This window comes from Tamandua tetradactyla, chromosome 9, assembly GCF_023851605.1.
Source record: "Tamandua tetradactyla isolate mTamTet1 chromosome 9, mTamTet1.pri, whole genome shotgun sequence".
Lineage (NCBI taxonomy): Eukaryota > Metazoa > Chordata > Mammalia > Pilosa > Myrmecophagidae > Tamandua > Tamandua tetradactyla.
In genome coordinates this window covers 19502906-19517035 of record NC_135335.1, presented here as the reverse complement: position 1 = coordinate 19517035, position 14130 = coordinate 19502906, and the positions used below count along the sequence as shown (strand labels likewise).

Below are 14130 nucleotides of genomic sequence, written 5' to 3'. Positions count from 1 at the left end.
TACTCTACCAATACAAGGGTTTATTAATTTCTCTTTCCGTCCATCTTTCGTAGTAGAGTAAGAGGGAGAAGGTGGAAAGCCAAAGAGGGAGCAGAGCCTACATGAGAGATAACTGGTTAATAGTATAAATTAATTGTATGTTGTTTTGGAAGATGCTAATTCCCATGGAGAAAAATAAGGCAGCGCAAGAAACTAGGAGGGTAAGAGAGTTTGCAATTTTAAGTGTCAAACTTCAGTTCAAATGCCACTCCCTTTGAAATAATCTCCCTTGAATTTCTGTCTTGGTGTGGCATTGGCTGCATTACTTTAGATTTTTTATGATGATTCATTTTGTTTTTGATCTATCTCTCATAGTTGACTATAAAATTCTTCTTCTTCTTTTTTTTTTTTCTTTTACATGGGCAGGCACCGGGAATCGAACCCGGGTCCTCTGGTGTAGCAGGCAAGCATTCTTGCCTGCTCAGCCACCGTGGCCCGCCCTAAACTTCTTGAAGGTAGGGAGTATATGTGTGTCATATGAGCTTGTGCGTAAGTGTGTGTGTATGTTTATGTGTTTATGTATGTGTGTGTGTTTGAGTGTTTATGTTTGGGTATGTGGGTATGTATGTAAGTGTTTGGTGTATGTTTGTGTGTATATATGCTTGTGTATCTGTGTGTTTGTGTATAGATGTGCATGTGTGTGCTTGCATGTGTTTGTGTAATGTGTATGTGTGTTTTCTTTATGTTGTGCATGTGTGAATGTGTATGGTTGGGTTTGTTTTTGTTTATGTGTGTGTTTGGTGTATCTTGTTTATATGTGTGTGTGTATGTCTCATCCCTGGAACCTAAAGCACCTTCTATAGTGAAAAAAAACAAAATTACTGAAAGTGCAGGTGGCCCCTACCTATCCCTGTCCTGGTCCCACCTTTGCCAAAGGCCTTTTTTGTGTACTTTTTAAAACCTGACCTTGTTCTTTTTTCTTGCTTGGACATTGTGATCCTCATAAAAATGATTGTGTATCAGATGTTAAGAATAATTGTCACAATTTCTCAGCCACAGAGAGCTGGCGAAGGCCATGCCAACCAGCAGACTGTGCCAATTGCTGCTCCGGGTGATGCACTTGTCCTACTTATTTTTCCCTAAGGTTTTTCTCGTGTCAAAGATTAAAGGGAGAAACTTGATGAGGCACCTCTCCCCAGGGAGGGCAAACCAGCAGCTACAATGGTCCTTGTCTTTCTTAGGTTGAATAGGTTCTTGTTATACCATCTCTGGGAAAGGGTGTGAGGTCTCCTTGTCTTAAAAGAACAACTTTTCTCAGGTCACAGCAGGAGAGAGTGACAGAGCCTATGATTCATGACATTATTCTGGCTGAGGAAACCGGACCCTGGAAGACAGGTGAGTCCTTCTGGGACAAGTCAGAACGAGAATTCAGGCTTCCTTGAACCTACTCAGGGATGACTCAACACAGTACTTGACCTTTGGAGATATGGATAGAAGAGAAACCATCTCTAGTATCACAATAAAGTGCCGTTTGCACGTGAGGAACCCCAGTAGCATTTCTTTGGAGACCCAGATTATCCATTGATTGGAGACAATAGTGTGGGGGCAGGACACACTTATGTAGTCCACTAAAAAGTCCTGTCCTGGGGCCAGGAGCCCACAGACAGAGGCTATTCCCCCACCCTGCCTGTGCTTGCATGGAGGACATACAGTAACCATGTGTAGGAATTTATGGAATAGGAAAGAGGAAGAAAAGAAAAACATGAACTTAGAACCACAAGGTAAAAAAGCTGGAAGAGTTCTCAAGGGAATATCCATTCCAATTTTCTATCTTCGGGTAGCTAAGTTATGGTTATCTCCATATTTTGGAGTGTGGAGAGAGAAAAAACATGAAGAAGTGGAAACTCAGAAAGATTATGGGGCGCACCAAGCATCATGTTGCTGGTCAAGGATGGTGGACAGGGCAGGGTGTCGGGATGAGTGTCCAGGTGTCCAGCTCCTCCGTGCAGCTTTCTTTTTCTTTACCCTCTGCTGGAGATGATAATCAGAAGAAGAGTACCAAGTCATGGGCTGAGAAAGAACAATGAACAAAGAAGGAATGAGACTGTTCAGGGAAAGGTGAAGTGGGATTCAGGCGAGGAAACTGATCAGGTTTACTTGGTTCATGCTCAGCTCAGTTTTGCCAAGCCAAATTATTTTCACTTGTAATGTGCAGGATGGTTCTGTTTGACATTGACCCTGGTGCTCAAGGGCTTCCAGCCATAGCAAACAGTTCTCTCTGTGGTGCCAACGTTCAAATTCTGCCATGGCTTCCCTTAATTCGCAGCAAAAATTCTTGCTACAATCACTTGCTGCATTGCATTATAAGTTAGTTCCTTTTTTTGCTTTTTCTTTTTAACTTTTTTTTATTGTGTAGTATAACATATACACAAAGCAAAGAAAGAAAAAAGCAATAGTTTTCAAAGTACTCTTCAACAAGTAGTTACAGGGCAAATCCCAGAGTTTGTCATGGGCTACCATATGACCCTCTTAGATTTTTCCTTAGAGCTGCTGCAGAATATAAGAGACTAGAAGGTTTAAATATTTTCTTATCACCACAATCGATTTTTTTTCTTTCTTTTTTTTGTGAAAAATAACCCATATTCAAAAAAGCAATAAATTTCGAAGGACAGCACTACAATTAATTGTAGAACATATTTCAGAGTTTGACATGGATTACAACACCACAATTTTAGGTTTTTCCTTCTAGTTTCTCTAAGATACTGGAGACTAAAAGATATCAATTTAATGATTCAGCAATCATATTCATTTGTTAAATCCTGTCTTCTCTGTATAACTCCACCATCACCTTTGATCTTTCCTTCCCTCTCTTTTGGAGTGTTTGGGCTATCACCTTTCTAATCTTTTCATTTTGGAAGGGTCTGTCACTAATATAGGGTAGGGAGATGGGACTCTCTGATGTTCTGGAGAGGCTGGGCCCTCTAGGTTTCAGGACTTACCTAGTCCAGGGACCCAAATGGAGGGTATAGATTTCTGGAAAGTTACTCTAGTGCATGGAACCCTTGTGGAATCTTTATATTGCCCTAGGCATTCTTTAGGATTGGCTGGAATGGCCCTGGTTGGGGTTTGACAGATTATGATAGGTAGTAATGTGTAACTGAAGCTTGCATAAGAGCAACCTTCAGAGTAGCTTCTCGACTCTATTTGAACTCTCTCAACCACTGATATTTTATTGGTTATACTTCCTTCCCCCTTTTTTGTTCAGGATGGAATTGTTGATCCCACGGTGCAAGGGCAGGATTCATCCTTGGTAAGTTAGTTCCTTTTTGCATGCTGGTTTCTTCTGCCAGTCTCTGAACTCCCTGCTGTTCCCGGAACACACCAACCGTGCTCCCACCTAGGGACCTTTGCTATCCCTTTTACTGGAGTGCTTTTCCTTCAGATAGCTGCACAAATTGCTTCCTTACTCCCTTTAGATCTTTGCTCAGATAGCATCTTCTAGAGAGGTCTCCCTTGACTGCTCAGTTTAATATTGCAATCTACCTCCCTAACATCTGTTTCTGCTGTTCTTTTTCTGCACAGCACTTACAACCATCTAACCTTAGATAGAATTTCCTTCTGAATTTTATTTTCTGTCACCCCAGAAGAATGTAAGTTCATGAGGACAGGGTTCTCTGATGAATCTATCTCTGGTGCCTGAAACAGTACCTGGCACTTAATGACTACCCATTAAATATGTATGGAATGAATGGCCAAGTGACTGAATGCTCTCGGTGAGGTTAGACACTGGGTCTTATTCACCTCCCCTGCATTTATCACAGTTCCTGGCACCCAACACATGCTCACAGTCTATGGAATAAAAGAAGACAAACTTGTGTCTGTCAAGGGCTCTGTATAAAACTATCCCTGTTCATTTACTATTATGTCCTGCGGCTTCATGATTCCAGATCCCTTTTGTTTGGGCGGCAGTCTGCCATGTTCAAGGGACTGCAATTAAATTCTGCAGACATAAGCAGAATGTCTGAAAAAAAAAATGGCATTTTTTTTTCAAAGCTGAGAAAAAAAGCTCAGAAAAGACATGAGCTTTTCTCTGGTACTGCAAATATACTAAGCTGCTGATTGTTGGCTCCTGTAGTACCCTCTCTGCTTTCTTTCGAAACATATAAACCACTTATTCTTACGTATTTCATGTCTATTTCTCCCACTGGAGCTTAAACATTTCAAAAGAACCCCAGTTTAGATGTGTTTTTTTAACCTTAATCCATGTTCCATGAACCCATTTAAAATAGAATCTTTTAAAGATATTATCTTAAATTAAGGTGTGGCTGCCTTGAGCTCTGCTGTTTCTTTCAGTGCACTGCCTGACACTTGGTAAACAGTAAATGAATATTTGTTGACTGAAGGGGTCAGATATTATTGGCAGTGCCAAGGAGAGATTAAAATATTTTCTTTGACCTCAGGTACCCCAGTGAGTAATGCTTTAGGAAAATTCCATCTCTTCAAGCGCCCCAGTACATGTACGTCTAGGGAAATTTCTTCATTTGAAGATTGGGCGGTTAGAAAACTATGCACCTCTTGGGATCCCAAGATTGAACATGAGCATTCTGCTGTTTATTTGGCACAAAAAGTTACAGAATACTATACAGATTTCCCTATGTTTAAAATTTGCTTCCCTTACTTCTTCAACTTTTAGGAAAGAGGCCAAGATATTGGGTCGCCAAAAAAGGCCCCTTGGATTAACCAAATTATTCATTATTATTATTTCTGACCTCATTTATCCTAACAGATCAGATCTGATTAAACACATTGAATGCAAACCCTCATATTCTCAAATATTTTTATTAGCTTTTTATACATTTCCTTTTTCTACAGACCTGTGTTTCTAAGTGTTTTGTCTCTTTCCTTTAAAGACTACTGGGTTTCTTATAACAAAGCATAGATTTTAAGAAGTTAAAAAAAAAAGGAAGAGTGGCTCTTCTCTTTTTATTCAGCCTTCTGATTTTCGTCTCCTTCTCTCTGACTCATAAAACCATTTCACAGAGGTAACCACTGCTAGCAGCTTTACATATGTCTTTTTGTTCTCCCCAAACAATTATTTAATTTTAAGCAAAATGATATCATTTTACATCACTTTCTGCTACTTGCTATTTTACTTTTAATAATTATGAATAGCGGATGTTGTGGTAGATTGAATTATGAGCCCCAGTTCAGACATGTTTTTAATCTTAATCCACGTTCCTATAGGTGTGAACCCATTTTAAATGGGATGTCTTGAAGTTATTATTTTAAATTAAGGTATGGCTCTATTGAATGAGTTTGGGTCTTACTCTGTATTACTGGAGTCTTTTAAAGAGAAGGAAATCGAAAGGCAAAGTCACAGAAAGCCATGAGAAGGAGTCGGATGCCAGAAATTAACAAGCCCTGAAGAGAAAAGAGAGGACATGCCATGTGAGGTGAGTCAGGGATACAAGCCAAGGAATCCCAAGGGTGGCTGGCAGCCAGCACTAGAATGTTAACAGACTTTGGGGAGAAAGCACTACCTTGCCGATGCCTCAATTTTGAACTCCTCCTAGCTGAGCCAATGCACTCTAGTTGTTTAAGCCAACCCACTATGTGGTATTTGTCATAGCAGCCTGGCAAACTATGGCAAATATCCCAGTAACTCAATAATTGCAGATATGCCTTCTTATTAAAGGCCACATTGAATGACAGTATCGTTGTTTATCTGTTTATTTGCTTATTCTCCTAATTCTTTTAAATGACAAACAGTACTCAAATAAATATGTTTGAATATGATTAGTTATGCACTCATGCTCAGCGCTCTGATGATTTCTGGTGAGAAGTGGAATTGCTGGTGTATTTTCCCCATGGCAGTTGAGCCAACCTGGATCCATGTTTCCCGCAAGTCCTTTCCTTGTATAGTTTTGGTTCAGGGTGGGCCACAAGAGACATTTTCCATGAGATTTGGAAGGAGTTGGTGCACAAAGCAAGAATCATATTCTTTTGAGGCTCTGAAGGTTGAAGCTCATGCATATTGCCACTTACCTGCTGTTCACCTGGTTGGCATGGAGCAAACACAGACCTGCTGCCACTACAGCTCCTGCTAGTTCCCCTCTAAAGCTTCTCTGATATCTGGGTCAGGTGCATGCTTAGCTCTGTGGGTCAGGTGCATGCTGAGCTCTGTGGATCAGTGCATGCTGAGCTCTGTGGGTCTGGTGCATGGTCTCTTTTGCTTAGCTCTTTCCCTTCTTCTCTAACTGAAATTTATAAAAGGATTGCGTTTCATAAATTACAAAAAACAGGTTATTCATTCATACATAATTTATTTTTTGAATGATATGCCTGTTATCCAAATACTATTCACTGGTTTCTTTATGCATTGATTTGGCACTTCATTTCATGACATATATTCATATTTACTTGAGTTTGTTCTTTGTACATTTTTTTTTTAATTTTACGAGTGTATTTTAACCCTACAGTAGTATTTAATTTAATTTTTGAGGCTTTAGACTTTATTCTGAGATCTCATTATTTTTAAAAAAGTTCTTAGCTTTTGTATCTAAAGTTCTGGGAAAACTTTAAGATCAACTTGTCATATTTTATGAATGTATTGTTTATCCATTGCCATAATAAGAAGCTGTGCTGGTTTGAAAGAATGTATGTCCCTTAGAAAAGCATGTTTTAATCAAAATCCATTTCATAAAGGTAGAATAATCCCTATTCAATACTATATGTTTGAAACTGTAATCAGATCATCTCCCTGGATGATGTGATTTCGTCAAGGGTGGTTGTTAAACTGGAGACGACATGTCTCCACCCATTTGGGTGGGTCTTGATAAGTTTCTGGAGTCCTATAAAAGAGGAAATATTTTGGAGAATGAATAAGACTCAGAGAGGGAACCCTGACCATGTTCACCACGTGCCTTTCCAGATGAGAGAGATACTCTGGCTGTATTTGCTTTGTGCCCTTCCACTTGAGAGAGAAACCCTGAACTTCATCGGCCTTCTTACACCAAGGTATCTTTCCCTGGATGCCTTAGATTGGACATTTCTATAGACTTGTTTTAATTGGGACATTTTCTTGGCCTTGAAACTGTAAACTAGCAACTTATTAAATTCCTCTTCTAAAAAGCCATTCCGTTCCTGGTATATTGCATTCTGGCAGCTAAGCAAACTAGAACAGAAGCCATGCCAAAACTCATTGGCTTAAAATGATAAGATTTTATTATTGCTGTTGAGTCTATGCATAACTGACTAGTGCTGGTTTTGGCTGGGAGGCTCATGCATCTGTGGTCACCTGTGGTTGGGATAGTAGCTTGGCTAGTTTCTCTCACATATTTGGGGACTGGTTTGCTGCGGGTAGGTCTTGGATAGCCTGGGCTGTGCAAATGGGCTCTCCTCCATGTGGTGTCTCATGGTTCAAGGGGCTAGTTTGAACTTATTCATATGAAGTGGCAGAGGTCTGAGAGTGAGATTGGAAATATGTAAGGTCTCTTGAGGACTAAGGCAGAAGTGGCACATCTTTTCAGCTGCATTCTATTGGATAAAGATATAAAGCTAGCAAATACTCAAGGGATAGGGAAACAGTCTCTTGAAGAGTGGAGCTGAAGTCACATTATAAAAAGGGGGGTTTCTGATGATGGTAATCAAGACAGGTGTGGCTGTGCAACCAACTATATTACATCTTTGAAATCCTGTATCTTGATATACTTGGAATGCATCTTAATTTTGATTAGCCACCTATCAAATGCTTAGCAGTCCCATGTGACCAGTGACTAACACATTGGACAGCACAACTATATTCAATTACAGCTATTAGAATTTGCATGATTCACTCACCTCTGGACATCACACTGAAATCTTTTATTAGATTGTGATAATTTTTCTAGTTGGTTCTCTTGGTTTTTGAGGTTGACATTCATATAATCTATAAATTATAATTTTTCATTTCTTTGGAAATATTTAGCAATTTATTTTATTTTCCAAATCTTTTGCATGGATTAGGACCTCCATAAAAATGTTAAATATGTCCTATGAAGGACAACTTCTTTGTCCAGTACCGACTTTAATGGAAATGACTAGTATTTTAACATTCAGTAAGATATCCACTGTTGATTTCTGGAACATAACCTCCTTTATCAACATAAAGTAATCTACTTCTGTGCATAATTTTCAAACTTATTATTGCTGATGTCTATATTTTGTAGTAAAGAGAGTTAAATTGTAGCCTTTTTGGTATATATCTAGATAACTACTCGATTTTCTCCTTTAATATGTAATACAGCAAATCACATTAATAGATTTTTGTAATCTTGTATTATCTTTACAGCCCTGGAAAAATTCCCATGTATAGGTGAGATTTTTGTATGATTTTATTTTGTTCTGCATATTTGCTGTCTGTATCTAGTTTGGATATTGGAGTTGCTTTACTTTTATTTTCTCAGAAATATTTAAATATCACAGGAGTTATGAGTTATCTTTTCCTTGGAGGTGTGAGAGAATATTAACATGAAAACTACACTATTGATGCCTTAGATGGGGGTAGAGATTTGGCCATTTTTCAAACTCAGTGGTGCATTTGATTTTCTATTTCTTCTGTGACAGTTTAACGATTTATATTTCCATAAGAAATAAATTGTAACATTTTAGATTTTCAAATTTACTGCTATAAAATTATACAGTGTTTTCCCTTTTAATTTTTATTATGAAATATTTTAATTAAACAAAAATGTAAAAAATAATATAATGAACACCCATGTACCCACCACTCAGGTTTGACAAATCTTAACAAATCTTAACATTTTTCTACATTTGTTAAACAATGGTTAAAAAAACCCCAAAACATTAGAGCTACCCTCCCCTCTCCAAGGCTAAGTGCTATCTTGAATTTGGTGTTAACATTTCCAATTATGCCTTTATATTTTTACAACATATCTATATCAACATAATAACCCACAGTTAATTGGTATTTCTTTTAAAACGTCACATGTATGGTGTTCAAAGTTTGCATTTTCTGGTAACTTGTTCAAAAGAATCTTTTTGAGGTTTAGCTATATTGATATACATAGCTTCAAATCATATTTCTGTTTTTGCACACATCTAGTCTGTGTGAAGTGCTCTTTCTCGTAATTTAAAATTACCTCCAAAAAATGTGTTTTCCTCTTTCTCAGACCTAATGAGATTTATTTGCTTTGTTTTCTGTCTCTTTTCTTCCCCATTAGACTGACCATATGTCTGTCTATTTTGTAGAATATTTCAAAGAACCAGCTCTTAATTTTGTTTGTGAAGTCCACTTTAAAATTTGTCTTAAATATCATTACTTTCTACTTTTTATTTTTTTACTTACTTCTAGATTCTTTTGGTTCATTGTGTGTTTTCTTATTTTCTTATAATACATATAAGCTGCCAGAATGCAATATACCAGGAACGGAATGGTTTTTAAAAAGGGAATTTATTAAGTTGCAAATTAACAGTTCTAAGGCCATGATAATGTCCAAATTAAGGCATCCAGAGACAGAGTCCTTAACTTCAAAGAAAGGACCAATGAAGTTCAGAGTTTCTCTCTCAGCTGGGAGGGTACATGGTGATGTCTGCTAGTCTTCTCTCCTTATTTCATAAGGCTTCCCCAGGGGCATTTTCCTTCTGCATCTCCAAAGGTCTCTGGCTATGTGGGCTCTATCAGCTCTGAGCTTTTTCCAAAATGGTTCCCTCTTAAAGGGCTCCAGTAAGCAACCCCATCTTGAATGGGTGGAGACACATCTCCATGGAAACTATGTAATCAAAAGTTACCACCCACAACTGGGTGGGTCACATCTCCATGGAAGCAATAAAAACGATCCCACCTAGCAATATTGAATGAGGATTAAAGAGCATGGCTTTTCTGGGGTACATGACAGTTTCAAACAGGCACAATATGCGTCATTTATTTTTAGTTTTCCTCATTGTCTAATAAAAGCATTTTCAGGTACAAGTTTCTTTTTACCTTTACCTTTGTTGCAACAACTCTTAGCATTAAAGATGAACTTCTCATTGTCAGTAATTTCTAATATTTCAAAACATTCTGGAATTTCATGAGTTTCATTTTATCTCATGTGTAGCTGAGCAGGATGTTCCAACAGATCAAAATGGTTCATCTTATTTTTGGCTAAACTTTCTTCATTAACTTTTGTGTGCCTTTAGTGTGATCAGTGAATGTGTCTTACGTGATTGCCTCACACTTGCATCATAGTTTGACTGGGTATTTCGGATTTCAAAATCCTTTCTCTGACCTTTATAGACATTTTTCTTTCTTTTGGCTTCTGCTACTCTTTACTGTAGGTGCAAAATTTCTACTTCGTCTTCCTTGCATATAACTTTTTTTAAACTGCCCTATACATTACTATATAGGGTTTTCACTCTATTCTTGAGGCTAGAAGTGTATTTTTTTTCAATATCAGTATCAGGATCTTGGTGAGCTCTTTGGATCTGATGGCCTACTTTTTTTTTTTTTAAGCTCAAGGAAATTTTCTTCTGTTATTTAAACAATTTATCATACATATTATATATTTTCCTTGAAGCTTTTATTAAAAGATATTTATCTTTTCTGACTGTTAACTTTTTTATATTTTTTATCCCCTCTGCACCTGCTGATATTTTTGCTTTACATTCTGGGAAGTGTGACTATTTTATAATTAACAGTCTCAACACAGTTGTGGAACAAAATTAGCATCTTAAATTTTTATTTTAGCTGAACGCAACCCTTTTTCACTCATGGCAAAAAATTAATCTTTCCAATTCAAGGAAACACAGTCACTTGCATTTCTAAATACGATCTATTCCAGTTTTAAACTAAGTCATTCAGGATACTTTCTTTGTTTCAGTTTGCTGGGGTATTGAAAGTGGATTCCATGAAATGTGTCGGTTTTAACAATAGAAATTTATTAGCTTACAAGCTTATAGTTTTCAGGCTGAGAAAAAGTCCAAATTAAGGCATTGTTAAGGCAATGTTTTCTTCATGAAGACTGGCTGCTGGGGAGCTTTGGCTCTTGTGTCACATGGCAAGGCACATGGTGACATCTGCTGGTCTCTCCCTTCTCTTTTGGGTGTCACTAATTTCAGCTTCCTGCTTCTATGGATTTCTCACTCTCTGTATTTGTATTAGTTTGGTAAAGCTGCCAGAATGCAACATAGCAGAAGTAGAATGGCTTTTAAAAAAGGAATTTAGTAAGATATACATTTACAATTCTAAGAACATGAAAATGTCCAAATTATGGCACCAACAAGAGGTTACCTTCACTCTAGAAAGGCTGATGCCATCTGGAACACTTCTGATGGCTGAAAAGTCACATGGCTGATGTCTGCTGGTTCTTGTTTCCAATTCTGTTGCTTCCAGCTTCTGATGCCAACAGTTTCCTTCCTAAGTGTCTGTGGGCCTTCACTTAGCTCCTGCAGGACACAACTCTGGGTTCTGGCTTGCTTAACATCTCATGGAAAGGCACATGGCAGCATATGCTGGGCTCTGCCTATGTCTGAGCATCTGCTTTTTCTGTCAGCACTCCAAGAATCTCTAAACAGCTGTGTCTCTGTCAGCTCTGAAGCAACTCTTCTCCAAGTGTCTGTATCTGACTTTTCTCTAAAATGTTTCCCTTCTATGGGACTCTAGTAAACTAATTAAAACCCATATTTCTGTCTAATCAAGAAGTCATATCCACAGTTGGGCATGTCAAATCTCCATGGAAATAATTTGATAAAAAATTCCCACTCTAAGATATTGAATCAGGATTAAAAATGGCTTTTCTGGGCTACATAATAGTCTCAGACCAGCACAATATTCAGCCAATTATAAAGGACCTGAATGAGTGGGTTTTACACCTTAACTGAAGTACCTCACCCAAATGTCCTACTTACTATGAGATGTTACCTACTATACCCACAGGAATGGATTAACTTTAAGAACATGCTTTTTTGGGGTTACATGCAACTTTCAGCTGTCACACACTCTCTCTTTTCTTTAGTCCTTTCTTCTCTGTGCTGATTTGAATTTGTTATGTACCCCAGAAAAGGCCATATTCTTTTAATCCATATTTGTGGGGGCAGACCTAGTGTGGGTGGGAACTTTTGTTTAGGCTATTTCAAATGAGATGTAACCCAGTCCATTCAAGGTAGTTCTTAATCCTTTACTGGAGCTTATTGAGAAGACGATAGAAGATGGTAAAAACCCAGAGAGCTTAGAGAGAAGCACACTGGGAGAAACAAGCAAGGGCCCATTGAAACTGAGAGGGAAAGCCCTTGAAACCAGAACCCAAGAGAGAAAGACCGGCAGACGTCTCCATGTGCCTTCCCATGTGACAGAGGAACCTCGGATGCCAGCAGCCTTTCCTCAGAGAAGGTATCTTCCTCTTGAAGCCTTAATTAGGGTGTTTTCATGGCCTTATTACTGGAAATTTGCAACTTAATAAATTCCCATTGAAAAAGCCAACCCATTTCTGGTATATTGCATTCTGGCAGCTTTAGCAAACTGAAACATTATCCCTGGAAGTAATCTAAATTTGCAGGTGTTTTATATGTCAATCTGGCATCAGGTATTTAGTACAAGTAATTCTCTCTATTCTTACTGTCTTTTGTGCATATGTAGCTGCATCTGTTCTGATCTTGTCATGTGTTTGTATCTGCTACTGTCCTTGTTCAAGCTCTGACTACTCTCTTAAGAGACATGTACCCAGAATTCTCTTCGTATGGTCATAAGGCCCCTTTGGTTTTCCAAGTCTCTCAGTTCTTCTTCTTCTTTTTTGCATGGGCAGGCACTGGGAATTGAACCTGGCTCTCTTGCATGGCAGGTGAGAATTCTGCCTGCTGAGCCACCATCGCACTGCCCTCAGTTCTTTTTTATACCTACGTGCCAGGATTCTGTGGTGTTGCCCTTGGCACCTCTACCTAAGAACCTCCATCAACCACTGGTGGTGTATTGCTTTGCTGCCATGTTGGATGCGGAGAATCACTAGGAAGTTTGTCATTACCTTAAGAGGTCAAGCACAAGTACCTCCTTATCCAGATATTCCCAAAAAATGGTATTGGACTTATATCACCTACTGATCCCCCTAGAGTTATCCAGGGGTTATATACATATAACCCCCAAAACAACATCTAAAATCTAATCAGGAAACACTGATTTTCTCGTCTCCTATCTGCAGATAAAATCTTTTTTTTTAAGTGTAAAAATAACTATTTATTATAGTGTGAATTTTATGCTCATGATAAAAACTGTTTCCTACTCTCCATGATTACTTTTCATATTAAAAGACCCATTTTGGGGAATTCCGAGGAAAACTGCTTTCTTTCAACACAATCTCTTTTGCAATTAAAAACTTTGATATCGAGACTATTGTTTCTTTCCTTTTTTTTTTTTTTAACTTTTGTGTGTTGTGTAGTATAACATATATACAAAGCAAAGAAATAAAAAAAGTAATAGTTTTCAAAGCACTTTTCAACAGGTAGTTACAAGACAAATCCCAGAGTTTGTCATGGGCTGCCATATGATCCTCTCAGATTTTTCCTTCTAGCTGCACCAGAATATAGGAGGCTGAGGGCTTAAATTTTTTTTTTTTTTATCATCACAATCGAATTTTTTCTTCTTTTTTTGGAAAAATAACATGTACAAAAAGCTATAAATTTCAAAGCACAGCACCACAATTAGTTGTAGAACATATTTCAGAGTTTGACATGGGTTACAATTTCACAATTTTAGGTTTTTGCTTCTAGTTGCTCTAGAATACTGGAGACTAAAAGAGATATCAATTTAATGATTCCTCATTCATACCCATCTGTTAAATCCTATCTTCTCTATTAGAGCTCCACCATCATCTTTGATCTTTCCATTCCTCTCTTTAGGGGTGTTTGGGCTATGGAGAGTCTAAATTTTTCATATTGGAAGGGTCTGTCACTAATATGGGGTAAGGAGATGGAACCATCTGATTTTCTGGAGAGGCTGGGCTAGGTTTCAGGACTTATCTGGACCAGGGACCTATCTGGAGGTTGTAGGTTTCTAGAAAGTTACTCTAGCACATGGAACCCTTGTAGAAGCTTATGTATTGCCCTAGGATTGGCTGGAATGGTCCTGGTTAGGGATTGGCAAGTTATGATAGATAGTAAGGTCTAATTGAAACTTGTATAAGA

General features: G+C 38.0%; 1 long non-coding RNA gene across 8 annotated transcripts in view; it reads left to right on the top strand.

Annotated features, from left to right (window-relative positions):
* Positions 1 to 409: 409 nt before the first annotated feature.
* The window catches only part of LOC143646819 (uncharacterized), a 139313-nt gene continuing 125592 nt past the window's right edge, over positions 410 to 14130 (top strand). For 5 of the 8 annotated variants that reach the window (XR_013157658.1, XR_013157654.1, XR_013157655.1 and 2 more), the window contains exons 1-2: positions 1142 to 1374; positions 3245 to 3289. This is a non-coding gene — a long non-coding RNA (uncharacterized LOC143646819). Of the gene's footprint in view, positions 495 to 1108; positions 1375 to 3244; positions 3290 to 5321; positions 5433 to 14130 lie in introns of those variants that run through there. The other 3 variants (XR_013157657.1, XR_013157656.1, XR_013157661.1) reach the window with 3 other exon arrangements.